This window comes from Tachysurus fulvidraco, chromosome 1, assembly GCF_022655615.1.
Source record: "Tachysurus fulvidraco isolate hzauxx_2018 chromosome 1, HZAU_PFXX_2.0, whole genome shotgun sequence".
NCBI lineage: Eukaryota > Metazoa > Chordata > Actinopteri > Siluriformes > Bagridae > Tachysurus > Tachysurus fulvidraco.
Window position 1 is genome coordinate 50,522,523 of NC_062518.1, and position 15,000 is coordinate 50,537,522.

At 40.3% G+C, this 15,000-nt stretch overlaps 1 pseudogene; it reads right to left on the reverse strand.

Moving 5' to 3' along the window:
• Window positions 1-9,376: 9,376 nt before the first annotated feature.
• LOC113635100 overlaps window positions 9,377-15,000 on the reverse strand; it is a 16,732-nt pseudogene continuing 11,108 nt past the window's right edge.

Below are 15,000 nucleotides of genomic sequence, written 5' to 3' on the forward strand. Positions count from 1 at the left end.
GTCCCACATTTCCAGCAGTGTTGGAGCTGAATCATTCATATTCAGATGTAGAAGATCCATAACAATAACTGTGACTGATCACATCCTTTTATCCTCTCAGCTACAACTTCACACTTTAACATCTTTTACAATCCAAAGTCAAATCCTTCAGCATCTACACACAACACAGAGATATCATCACATCATCACACTGATTACACAAATACACATCCATGTGTTACAGATGTTTACACATTATTTTTACCTCTTTAATTGGATCTCAGATTAGTTTCTCCACAGATGATTGACTCACAGTTGTGATCTTGATTTATTTATTTTCCTTTAAAAGTCTCTTCTTTTCAAACCCTTTTCACCAAACACTTAAAATCTTTATTAAAATCCCTTTAAACATTAAAGGAATCTTTTTTTGTAGTTGATCTATTTTTCTATATTTCAATTTCTTCTTTCTTAATTTCCTCATGACATTTTTTTTTTATCTTGGTTGCATCTTGTTTTTATATAATATAACTTCTTTTTCCTCTTTCCACCATTTATTTTGCTTTATTTCTTCATTTTGTCCCCTCGTTCTTTCTCCTCCCTTTTTTATATTTCTGTTCTCTTTGAACAATTCATTCTCTATATTTTTTAAAATGTACTTTTACTTGTTCTTTTTTCTTTTGTTCTTTCGTTCTTTCTTTCTTTCCGATATTTAAATAAAAATATTTAATTAAAAATGTAACATTATCTTCCTCATTCATTTCCTTTCCTTTTTCTTTTTCTATAATTTCTTAAATAATATCTTAAAATCATAGTTGTTTTTCTTTAAACTTTCTGTATTTAGAACCCATACACTTTGTCCCTTTCTACATTATTCCAGTCTTAAAAAATAAAAACTCATGATACTCAAACTTGTTTCCTTACATCTGATTTTGTCTGTAAAGTTTTCTACATTTCTTGAACATAAAACAAAGACAATCGTTGTCCTGCAAGTTTTTCACTATATCTCTAAGCTGCCTCCATGCTCCCCTTTCTTAAACCCCATAGAGGAGATTTTATCTGCCTGGAGGTGGAAGGTGATGTTGACGAGAACTTGTGGCCAAATGCAAGAGAGAGAGCAGACTAGAACCATCACTGTAATGTACTATAATGAGCAACTACACATTTACAGTAATGTGTAGAATGTATTTTATTTATTCTTTTTTTATTATCATTGCAGCCCTGGAGTTTTTTCTCTCTTTTTTCACCTTTTGGTTATACAGTCTCAGCTACTTTGCACTGTTCATGCTATATTAATTACAAGGGGGGAACCATTTCTTTTGTTGTTGCATCATTTGTATTCAACATATTTAACATACCCACATCCCATAATTTGTCAAGCCACACAAATATATACATACATCCATACAACCTTTTTAAGCTTCCATGAGCTATTTATACCCAACAGACATTAAGTCCATTAAAAGTGAGATCAAAGGATAGTCCAGTAAACAGAAACAGTCTTATCTGTAGATGACCAGAAGGCGTTGGAGGTTAAGGTCCGTGATCAGAGTCCCAAATAGAGTTTCTTCAGCCGAGCAAGCATTACATCTGTCCATACCAATCACACATAGTCATAGTCATAACAAATGAACAAAATAATCCTCTTGGAGCAGGAAGACAATCAAGCTTCTCAAAGCACCGGTAAGATGGCCCTCCTCACCGAGCATGACGAAACTTCAAACAGGATCTCTCTTTTTTTTACTCTTCAACTTCCTGTTTTATCCCCTACAGGACATATCCCTATGTGTCCCCCTAGTGGCCAGGATGAATTATTAACAAAAACTGCATTAAACCCTGTGACAGGCAGTGACTGTTACATATCCGTCTCCTCATTTTGGGACTTTTATACTTTGCCAAAATAAGGTTTTAAATTCTGTACATGAAAAGAATCTACATGTTCAGGTTGATCAATAAAAGACACAGAGTAATTAACAGGACCCAAACGTTTAACTACTTTGGCAGGACCTTTCCATTTTGCGGCCAGTTTTGCCACAAAACCTTCATCAGCACGTGACAGGGGATGCGCACGAACCCATACTAAATCTCCAATTTGTAAGTGCACTTGTCTCCTACGTAGATTATAGTACTTGCGTTGTTTATTCTGGGCGTGGTCCACATTCCTTCTCACAGCCTGAATCAGTTCCTCTGACTTTTCCAGAACATGATAGGCTGGACTGCTGGGATCAGATGGTCTTAAGATAGCCCTTTCTAGGGGTCCTTTCAACTTGCGACCCAACATAACTTCGGCTGGTGTGAACCCCGTACTTTCCTGCCATGCTGTATTAATAGCAAACCGGAATTCTGCTAGCCACCGGTCCCAATGGCGATGATGGTCCTGCACATAAGAGGCAATCATGGTTTTAAGTGTTCGATTTATCCGCTCGGTTAGATTGGTTTGCGGATGAGCCGCTGTGGTGAGTTTCTGTATGACATTCCATCGTTTACAAATTAGACCAATGAGTCGAGAGGTGAATTGTGGTCCTCTGTCGGATACCAAATACATCGGAGTGCCCCATCTGGTAAAAATTTCTTCAACAAGAATGCGTGAAATTTGAGGAGCTTTGGCTACTCGCAGCGGGAACAACTCAACCCATTTTGAGCAGTAATCCACAATCACCAAAAGATGTTCATTCTGTTTAGGACTTTTAGGGAATGGTCCCATTAGATCGATTCCCAGCATGTGCCCAGGTTCCACTACCGGGGTCGATTGCATATAGCCAGCCAACTTCGAAACTGTTGGTTTATACTTTTGGCATACCTGGCATTCCTTACAATGCTTCCATACATCCGAGCATATTGTTGGCCAATAGCATATATCCACCAGTCTCAACAATGTCTTAAGTCTGCCGAGGTGTCCACTTAATGGGTTGTCATGAGCATATTTCAGAAAGTCATCTCTCAAAGAGGTTGGCACCACAAGTTGCAATTTTTCTCCTTTCTTTCCTTGATTTATGTTTCTGAAGAGAAAACCATTCTTCATAACATAGTGAATACGATTTCGGGCTGTTTCAGAACTTGATTGCACTTCACCAATGATTTCCTGGATTTCTGCATCCTTTTGTTGAGCCTTGGCAATGTCTGACCATTCTATGGGAAAGGTTGAGAAAGAAGTTGACGCATCCTTGGATTTTGCCATCGCGAGCAGGTTGAGTGCAGAAGATTCAGGGAAACTACGAGAAAGTGTGTCTGGAACAATATTACATTGACCTTTTCTATATGAAACTGTAAATTCAAACTCTTGGAGACGAATACCCCACCGTATCAGTCGAGAAGAGGGTTTTGGATGGTTAAAGACCCAGGCAAGAGCGGCATGATCAGTGATCACTTCAAATGGTCTCCCTTCCAGGTAAGGTCTCCATCTTTCTACCGCCCATACTACAGCACAGCATTCCTTTTCCGAAACTGAGTATGACTTTTCAGCACCTTTTAAAAGACCTGAAGCATAGGCCACTACATGTTCCACTCCTGCTATTTCTTGGGTTAAGACAGCTCCTAGTCCAAGGTCACTTGCATCAGTTTGGACTTTAAACGCTGCATTAAGATCAGGAGCAATAAGAATTGGTGCACTAATCAACTCACGCTTAATCAAATCAAAAGAATTCTGACATTCTTCTGTCCACATCCAAGTAGCTCCTTTTCTTTTCAAGGCATGTAAGGAAGCAGCTTTCTCAGAAAACCTTGGAATAAATCTCTGATACCAGCCTGCCATACCTAAAAATCGTTGTATGTCTTTGAGCGACTTGAGCACGGGGAAGTTGGTAACAGCATTTACTTTGTCTTGATCTGTCCGTATTCCTTCGGCCGAAATCACATGTCCGAGAAACTTCAATGATTTCTGAATCAAGTTACACTTTTGAAGATTTAAAGTTAAGCCAGCATTATGTAGACACTGCAACACTGCTCTGAGGTGTTTAAGATGTTCTTCCTCAGACTTTGAATACACCACAATATCATCAATGTACACAAAACAACATTTTCCTTTTTGATCTTTTAGCACAAACTCCATAAGACGTTGAAATGAGGCTGCTGAGTTCTTAAGGCCAAAAGGTAACCGTAAAAATTCATATAGCCCTGACTGTGTCACAAAAGCAGTTTTATGAACGCTTTCAGGATCCATCTCAACTTGCCAATATCCACTTTTAAGATCAAGGGTACTGAAAACTGCGGCTCCATGCACTGACTCAAGGATATCATGGACCTGAGGCATAGGGTACACGTCCAGATACGTCTTTGCATTCAGACCTCTGAAATCAATACAAAACCTTTGTCCACCCCCCTTCTTAGGCACTATTACTACCGGAGCAGCCCAAGAAGAAAATGAAGGTTGGATGATCATCTTATCCAACATGACCCTGATTTCATGGTCAATAAAGGCTTGTTTTTGCTGTGATACACGGTAAGCTTTCTTGCGAACAGGAACCTCATTGGTGGTGATAATACGATGCCTAACCACACTAGTGTGGCCGATTTCATTTGTACATACTCTTGGCCACTCTTGAAGTAGCAGTCGAAGTTGTGACCTAAAGATGGAAGATGTATCCGAGTTTGCAACCAGCTGTTGAATACATTGATGGGTTTCTGACGTTTCCTCTGAAATGGGCAGAGCAATAAAAAGTGACAGCAGTGCATCTGAAACAGAAGGGGTTAAGAACGAAAAAGTTTCTTCTTGCTGATTAGTGGTAGCAGGCAAGGTATACAAAGCATTGCCAATATGCAAACTAATTCCAGTCACTACTAGAAAATCCAATCCTAGCACAATGGGTATGGTGAGATCATCATCTTTCATTACGAACAGTTCAAGTGCATATCTTCTTCCATGTAGATCACATTCACTACTCCATACACCCATAGCAGGTAATACCACACCATTGGCTTGCTTGAAAGTTTGACCACAGCTTGATTGTAATGGTTCACCTCGTCCCAACTGTTTCCAGCATGACTCTTGTATCAGAGTAAGAGAACTTCCAGTATCAACCATAGCTTGAAAGTATCTCCCTCTGATCAACACAGGTAAGGTCAGAATCTTTAATTTGGACTCCTTGTTCAAAGATTGTAACATACGAGTTGAGGACTGATTTGACTTTGGATGATAATCTCGTTCAGACGGAGACTTCCTTTTCTGTGTTTCTGCATTTACCTGACTCCAATATCGTTTGGATTCTTCAAAATCTCTCTCTATTTGTGTTCCAGTTCTCACCAACTCACTCACTTCCTTCACCGTTCCTCTCAATAGGCTGGCAAGTCTAGGATTACAATTCCTCAGGATAGCTTGAACAATCTCTTTCTCCTGCATGTCTTTCTTCCATCTCAGACAAAGTGCTCGGTAGTGGTAAGCAAAATCACGAATGGATTCTCTGGGTCCTTGTTTCCTTTCCAAAAGACGCTTGGTTGCTTCGGCTTCATAATCATCTGTGAGGAAAGCATGCAAAAATTCTTGTTTAAACTCCTCCCAATTAAGCACATGTCTTCTTTCGGCTAACCACAAATCTTTTGCTGTCCCCTTTAATACTGAGGTAAGAGAGGCTAGGATTTCAGAATTTGATAGAGGTCTAATTGCAAAATACTCCTCACATCGTTCTATGAAGGAGACAGGATCATCAGAATCAAACTGGGGAAATTCAGTTTTTACAGGTGGACAATAAAATACATCATTCATATTGTCTAACAAATTTAGCAAGGGCTTTCTAGGACATACAGGTGTAGGTAACGGAGGAGAAGCTGGAGTGGATGCATTAAGAATATAACTCTTAAACTTAGCATCAAGTTGGGCATCTCTCCTCTTCAGACAATCTACCATCGACTTCCCCATGTCTTGCATGCTTAATTCGAGACCCTGTCTAACTCTTTGACATTCTCTTTCAATCTTATAAATCAATTTCTCCTCCAGGAGCTTACACTGGCTACTAAACTCAGTTTGGGAACAGCATTGACTTAACTTTTGTAGACAAGCTTGTACATCCTCTTCTAAAGTTGTAAGTCGCAAAGTCAGGGCTTGAACATGCTTCTCAAAAGAGCTGCTATCAAAGACTATGTCATCTGGAGGAGGAGGAAGAAGATTAATATCAGACTAAACATTAGGTTCCTCTTCGTCATCCGAGATAAGGTACAGCTCACTGAACGTATTTATAAGATCTTTTATTGGAATTGGATCCCTTCTAGTGGTAAAAGGCCCAGTAGAAAAATCAACTGGAGGGTCATGTTCATCCCCTGCATCGTGCAATGTTGTCGACATTTTTACAAACAAACACCCATAGACTCTTTCTTTAACAAATCAACAAAAGAAGGTCCCTGTTCGGGCGCCAATCTATAACAGTCTCAGCTACTTTGCACTGTTCATGCTATATTAATTACAAGGGGGGAACCATTTCTTTTGTTGTTGCATCATTTGTATTCAACATATTTAACATACCCACATCCCATAATTTGTCAAGCCACACAAATATATACATACATCCATACAACCTTTTTAAGCTTCCATGAGCTATTTATACCCAACAGACATTAAGTCCATTAAAAGTGAGATCAAAGGATAGTCCAGTAAACAGAAACAGTCTTATCTGTAGATGACCAGAAGGCGTTGGAGGTTAAGGTCCGTGATCAGAGTCCCAAATAGAGTTTCTTCAGCCGAGCAAGCATTACATCTGTCCATACCAATCACACATAGTCATAGTCATAACAAATGAACAAAATAATCCTCTTGGAGCAGGAAGACAATCAAGCTTCTCAAAGCACCGGTAAGATGGCCCTCCTCACCGAGCATGACGAAACTTCAAACAGGATCTCTCTTTTTTTTACTCTTCAACTTCCTGTTTTATCCCCTACAGGACATATCCCTATGTGTCCCCCTAGTGGCCAGGATGAATTATTAACAAAAACTGCATTAAACCCTGTGACAGGCAGTGACTGTTACAACTATGACAGTTTTTTCAATACATTTAACATTAAACTCTTAACACCGTTAGCACAAATGTGGCCAAATGCAGAAGACCGGGCAGATTAGAAGATTACTTTGTTTTTTTTAATTATAATTCCGGTGTTTTTTCTGTTTGTATATCTTGTTGTAAAAATGTCCTTTTGCAAATAAAGTCGACACATATAAGGACAGACCTGACACATATAAGGACAGACCTGACACATATAAGGACAGACCTGACACATATAAGGGCAGACCCGACACATATAAGGACAGACCTGACACATATGACAGACCTGACACATATGACAGACCTGACACATATAAGGACAGACCTGACACATATAAGGGCAGACCCGACACATATAAGGACAGACCCGACACATATAAGGACAGACCGGACACATATAAGGACAGACCAGACACATATAAGGACAGACCCGACACATATAAGAACAGACCCGACACATATAAGGACAGACCCGACACATATAAGGACAGACCGGACACATATAAGGACAGACCTGACACATATAAAGACAGTCCTGAAACATATAAGGACAGACCTGACACATATAAAGACAGACCTGACACATGTAAGGACAGACCTGACACATATAAGGACAGACCTGACACATATAAAGACAGACCTGACACATATAAAGACAGACCTGACACATATAAGGACAGACCTGATGTAACGGAGTTAAAAAGAACATTTAATACTAATTATATTCATGGTGTTGAATTACATGAAATTAGAGGATAAATTAGGTCAAATGGTGTTTTTGGCACCCCTAGTGGTTGACACATTGCAGACATTTATTATTTTGTCCTTGTGCGCCTACCGTAGTTCAGCAGAAAATGGCTGACACTGCTGCGGTGGTTTATGTCTGCAGTGTTTTCAACCAGTGTTTTACATTTTGATGTATTTCTCAGATACGATCACATTGCTGCGGAGAATAGAATAAAGAACAGACAACCAGAATCTTGTGTATATCGTCTATCTAAAGTTCGTGACGGTTGTGTGTCACACAACGGACAACAACCGTTACACTGACACATATAAAGACAGACCTGACACATATAAGGGCAGACCTGACACATGTAAGGACAGACCTGACACATATAAGGACAGACCTGACACATATAAGGACAGACCTGACACATACAGTATAAGGACAGACCTGACACATAGAAGGACAGACCTGACACATATAATGACAGACCTGACACATATAAGGACAGACCTGACACATATAAGGACAGACCTGACACATATAAGGACAGACCTGACACATATGACAGACCTGACACATAAAATAATGCAGTTTCTGTCATTTCAGCTGATGATAGTGTTTTTTGTCATTGTGTTATGATTGACTAAATGTTCCTGTTGGAAGAGAACATGTGTTAGTGTTTTGAATAATTATTTTCTTTTGAAACATGTTTGCAGTGTTTTGTTGACATGGTTTATTGTGTTAGTTTATTATTTTATTTTGAAAATGAGTTTTGCGGTTTAGTTTACAATGTGTTTTGCGGTTTAGTTTACAATTTTGAGCATGAAATTAATAATTAAATGCCAATTGTGTGTTTTAGGTGTGTTGGTGTGTTAATTTGGTGTGACATTGTGTTACTGTTTTTTATATGAAGAACTGATTTATGTGGAAAATCATTGAAGCTTTAAAAAAGAAAAATTCATCAATTATGTAAAGCTTCCTGTTGTTAGTGTTTTTTAGGTCAGTGTGTTGTGAATGAATTGTGTTTTCTGAATGAGAATTGTTGTGTGTTTGTTGGTCTGAGTTTAGTAGGTGAGACTCACTGTTTGGCACACATTGGTGCTGGTAATGCTGACTGTGTGAAGAGTTTTGAAAATGTGGTTTCGGTATTGAAAAATGCTTGTTATCTTCTTAAACACTTTCACAAAAACATAGTTGTTTTGTCTTTCTTAATAAACAATGAATACATTCTTTATTAAATGCTTTACAAAACCAGTTGTCGCTCATTATTAATGAGTAATTAATATACGCTTTAATAAATTTGTTACCCCAATTTTCTTTTTTTCTAAACCGAACATCTATTTCTTCTTTAAATAAAAAGTTATCTCTTGTAAATCACTAATGTCTATTTTTCCACACAGACAAGCTATTTTTTCTTTATATTGAAATCACAGTTGTGTTTGTCCATATTATTATTTTATAACTCACTTATCTCAATAACTGTTTTTGTTCTTAAATCCCAGTTGTGTTGTCATTATTATTCTTTATAAGCACAGAAGAGTTACATTTCCTAATGAAACAGGATGTGGTTGATAACAACACTGTACACACATGAGGAAGAACCATTTTTAATTTTGTGTAGTGTCCAAACGTATAATGTATTATTTATTACTGATGACAGGTTAGAATGAAACAGAAAAAAAGGCAGGCTTGTATGAATCAACAGGAAAATTTATTGGATCATCATCATTATAAATATAGACCATATGAGACATGGTACATTTCATTTTTATGAAAAATAGGTTCTGTCTTTTTGGACATTGGTGGAAATCAACGTTAAATTATAAAAAATATATTATCAGAAAATTCAATTAACCAACAATTAAATAACGATGAGCTACACAGTGATTGCCAGAGGCTCTAAGTCCAATTTCAGACTGGACAGCTGAAATAATAATAATAATAATAATAATAATAATAATAATAATAATAATAATACATATTTACACAATAATATAAACACAGTGGAGAATCCCACACAGTCCGTGCACTGAGTAAATAACGGGATTTCCTCAGCCAGCTCAAACGGAGGCTCGTTCTCGATGTTAGTGAGCACAGATTTGAAGTGCACTTTTTGCGGGGGTCCTCCGGGGTCCAGACCTTCGCCCTGCGAATGATGATCTGTTCCCGGAGCTGCTTCTCATCCGTCCAGGACAAAGAGTGACCGGCCAGAGGGGGCAGGCCGTAATCTGGGTCATCAGGAGAAGGAGACCCTGTAAAGATAAAAACAATTAATAATAATAATAATAATAATAATAATAATTAGTACTATAATACTAATAATTAATATTAATAATAACAGCTGCATGTTAAGTGTGGTCATGTTTGAACAATTCTTGTTCCTCTGTAGCAGATGATGACTTTTTTGGGCTGGTTTAGAGCTTCGTGACTGGAGTTCCGAATGGGCACTTTGGACTGCACGAGTTCAGCTAAGAAGTTGATGTAGCTGATGCGAGGCGTAGCGTGTCTACTTTGCAAAGATGTTTCTCATAAGGCAGGATGGGGATGTGCGAGTGCAGACCTTCAAACCCGTCGTTGATGGACTGCATGCGTCTGCGTTCGCGCACATTGGAAGCCTCGTGCGGACAGACCTGACACAGTCTGCCCTTAGTTGAAAGACTAGTCAGAGACTTCATCACCTCCTCACTGCCTTACACACTTGACCTCAGCCCATGTTCACTGGATATCGAACTTCCTGTCAGACAGACCACAAGCAGTTCAGGTGCTCTCCTCATCCTCAGCACTGGAGCACCGCTGTACACTTGTGTCTGACATCATCATAAACATCATCAAGTTTGCTGATGTCACTTGTAGGAGCCAAAATGCCAAATATGTATTTAATATTGTAAACTTAAGGCTTACTATGTCAATGTTCAGGTTTACTTGCTTATGGTGTTTTGTGCTCCCCCTGTGGTGAACGGGAAGAGTTGCACCTACCTTGGCACTTCCTGTAGGTAGATATATTTGACAGGAAGTGATGTGGCAAGGGTAAGGGGGAAGGGAGACAGTTTTTTGACCTACATGCACAAGGTGGACTTGGATGTATCTTTTCATTAGAAATCGAATCATTTTCGAATAAATCATACTCACTTCAACTATGGAGTAGCGTCAACTTTACTTTCCCACAGGAAATGGTTAAACTTAAAAGGAAGCCATTACATCACTGTTGTGGTGGGCCTCATCTCCAACAATGATGAGACGGCCTACCTACAGGAGATTAAGAGTCAGAATACATGGTGCCAGACAAACAATCTTATTCTCAACGACGGCAGAAAAATAAAGGAGCTCATAGTGGACTTCAGCACGACGCTGGAGAGGAAATTCCAACTGCTAATGATCAAATAGTTGCAAGAGTGAACAGTTTACATTTACAGCATTTGACAGACGCCCTTATCCAGAGCGATGTACATAAGTGCTTAAATCTCTAACATTGAATACGTTAATGCTGGTTCACTAGGTTACATACATAAGATACCATGAGTTTAAAACATTTGTTCAAAGTTACAATGAAAAAGTTTCAATGGTTTTTTTTTTAATGCAAAAGATAAGGAAAGAAGTGCTAGTTGAAGTGTTTCCTGAATAAGTAGGTCTTCAACCGCCGCTTGAAAATAGCCAGTGACTCAGCTGTCCGGACCTCTAGGGGAAGTTCATTCCACCACCTTGGTGCCAGAACAGAGAAGAGTCTTGTAGTATATTTGCCTCTTACCCTGAGAGATGGTGGAACCAGACGAGCAGTGCTGGTAGATCGGAGATTGCGGGGTGCAGTGCGAGGAATGATGAGGGCTTTGAGGTAAGAGGGAGCTGGTCCATTTTTGGCTTTGTAGGCCAGCATCAGTGTTTTGAATCGGATGCATGCAGCTACCAGAAGACAGTGGAGGGATTGCAGCAGCGGGGTGGTATGCGAGAACTTTGGCAGGTTGAAAACAAGCCGGGCAGCTGCATTTTGGATCATTTGCAGAGGACAGATTGCGTTCATAGGTAGACCTGCCAGCAGTGCATTGCAGTAATCATCATTTCATCATTTACATTATTTAGCAGACGCCCGTATCCAGAGCAAGTTACATTTTTATCTCATTTTTTTATACAACTGAGCAATTGAGGGTTAAGGGCCTTGCTCAGGGGCCCAGCAATGGGAACCTGGTGGACGCAGGAATCGAACTCACAACCATAATAATAATAATAATCCATAATAATCCAGTCTAGAAATGACAAGATACTGAACAAGTACCTGAGCAGTCTGGGTGGACAAAAATGGCCGAATCCTTCTAATGTTGTAGAGAAGAAACCGACATGAGCGAGTCACATTAGCAACATGAGAGGAAAAGGACAGTTGATTGTCCATGGTTACCCCAAGGTTGCGAGCTGTGGCTGAAGGGGAGATCAGATCGTTGTGCAAGGATATAGCAAGATCATGACCTGGGGATGAATCACCTGGGATGAACAGCAGTTCAGTTTTGCTAGGATTGAGCTTTAACTGATGAGCAGTCATCCATGATGATATTTCTGCCAGACATGCTGAGATCCGGTCAGAAGCTGTGGCATCTGAGGGTGGGAAAGAGAAGATAAGTTGTGTATCATCAGCATTGCAGTGGTAAAATAACCCGTGATGAAATAACTTCCTCAAGAGAGTGAGTATACAGGGAGAAAAGAAGAGGACCAAGTACTGAGCCCTGTGGGACGCTAGTGGAGAGTCTGCATGGAGCAGATGTCACTCCCCTCCAGGTTACCTGATATGAGCGTCCTTCCAGGTAGGAGGCAAACCATTCCCAAGCTGATCCACAAATCCCAAAACTCCTGAGGGTGGATAAGAGAGTCTTGTGGTTGACCATATCAAACGCTGCTGAAAGGTCAAGGAGGATAAGGACGGATGACAGTTTGGCTGATCTAGCAGTATGTAGCTTCTCAGAGACATCCAAAAGGGCTGTCTCTGTAGAGTGAGCTGATTTAAAGCAAGACTGGTTGGGATCTTGGAGGTTGTTCTGTGAGAGATAGACAGACAGTTGATTATAGATAATGCGTTCAAGAATTTTTGAAAGAAATGAGAGAAGTGATACCAGTTTGTAGTTACTGATGTCTGATGGATCCAGAGCAGGTTTCTTTAGGATGGGAATAAACCTTGCTCTCTTGAAAGTAGTTGGTACTTGACCAGATGCAATGGATCTATTGATGATAGTGGAAATGAAGGGCAAGAGGTCTTGTGAAATGGTCTGGAGCATAGTAGTAGGGAGTGGAGCCAATGGGCAGGTGGTAGGATTGCAGGACTGGATGAGTTGCAAAATCTCTTCTGCTGCCACAGTTGAGAAATGTGACAACGAAGGTGTAGGGGAATGCATACTCTGAGATGTAAGTGCAGTCGGGGCTGAAGTGAAGGTCCGGCAGATTTCCTCAATCTTCTCCTGGTAGAAAGAAGCAAAGTCTTCTGCAGTCAGGGAGGATGAAGAAGGTGGAGCCGGGGGGTTGAGCAGAGAAGAGATGATGTTGTGGAATTTCCGAGGGTCATGTGAGGAAGCTTCAAGCTTTTCCTTGTAGAAGGAGGTCTTGGCAGAAGTCACATCTGAGGAGAACTTGACAGGAAGTGTTCTGTAAAAATCAAGATCTGCATCAAGTTGTGATTTCTTCCACTTTCTCTCTGATGATCTTAGCTCCCTTTGATTGTTGCGCAGCACATCTGAAAGCCAAGGAGCAGAAGAAGAAGTTTTCTTGGGTTTAGTGAACATAGGGCAGAGGAAGTCCATAGTTGAGGAAAGAGATGAGAGGAAAGTATCTGTGGCTGAGTCCAAGGGTAGTGAGGAAAAAGACTCAGTATCAGGAAGAGAAGAAAGAGTGCCAGAAGCTACAGATGAAGGGGAGACAGAGTGAAGGTTGCGGCGGGTAAGAGTGAGGGGGTGAGAGGTAGTTTTAGGTAGGATAGGTAGAGTGTCGGTGAAGGATACCAGGTGATGATCAGAGACGTGTAGTGGGGTAGCAGTCACGTCTGTAGCTGGAGAAGGACGGGTGAAAACCAGGTCCAGGACATTGCCTCCTTTGTGTGTGGGGATGTAGCTGTTGAGTGTGAGGGAGAAAGAGTCGAGAAGAGACAGGAGGGAAGAAGAATGTAGCTTGTCAGAGGGGAGGTTGAAGTCACCAAGCACTGTCAGGGGGGAGCTATCGGAAGGGAAAGCAATGAGCAGTGAGTCCATTTCTTCCAGGAAGTCCCCTAGGGTATCAGGAGGGCGGTAGACAACAATGATAAGTTTGATAGGAGAGGTAACTGAAATGGCATGGAATTCAAAAGAAGAGATGGTTAAATGAGAGAAGAGTAGAGGTGTAAAGCACCATCTCCATGACAACAATAAACCAGTACCACCACCCCTGCCTGTTTCTCGTGGTGAGTGAGAGAAAGCATAGGCAGAGGATAAAGCAGCTGGTGTAGCAGTGTTCTGTGGGGATATCCAGGTCTCTGTTAGAGCAAGGAAAGCAAAGGAGTAATGGGAAGTTAAAGCAGAGATAAAATCAGCTTTCTTTACAGCAGACTGACAATTCCAGCCCACCTACCACCAGTGTGTGAGACTTACACAACATTTAAGGTATGATGGAATATATAAAACAGAACTAGACACTTGTGTTACAATGTGTTAGAGAGATACAACCTACAGTACAAACTGATCATCTGTGTCAGGGCCCTATCATGTGTGTGTGTGTGTGTGTGTGTGTGTCTGTGTGTGTGTGTGTGTCTGTCTGTGTGTGTGTGTGTGTGTGTGTGTGTTTGTATGTATATGTGTGTGTGTTTGTGTGTGTGTCTGTGTGTGTTTGTATGTCTGTGTGTGTCAGGGTTCTGTCATTACATGTTGTTCTTATTTCTTATGGTCTTCCATTGAAGTTACTGTGTTTAGGTACCTGATTATTTCCTCACCTTTTTTCACCTGTGCAGTGCTTCAGGTGAAGATGTGTACCAGCTGCAGTGTTCCTCACCACCTCCTTCTTTTCCTCATCCTCATGTTCATCACAGGTGAGTGTGATCTCAGTGTCACTGCTCACACTGGACTCAGTTAGTCCCTCTGACAGTCTTACACACGTCTATTAAACAGGGTTTAGGATTCATTTATTAATGAATTAATTTGTGTTCAGAGCATCAACGTGAAAATTCTTACTGCAGAGATTTTGTTTGCTGAATGTCATAGCATCATTAAATTAAATGTAATAAGGTTTTATTATATTTATTATATTTTTATATTACACCTAATATATCAGGTTCCTTATGCAAATACAGGACAAATAACAGCAGCGTATTGGTCAGCAGGGGAAAGGGGG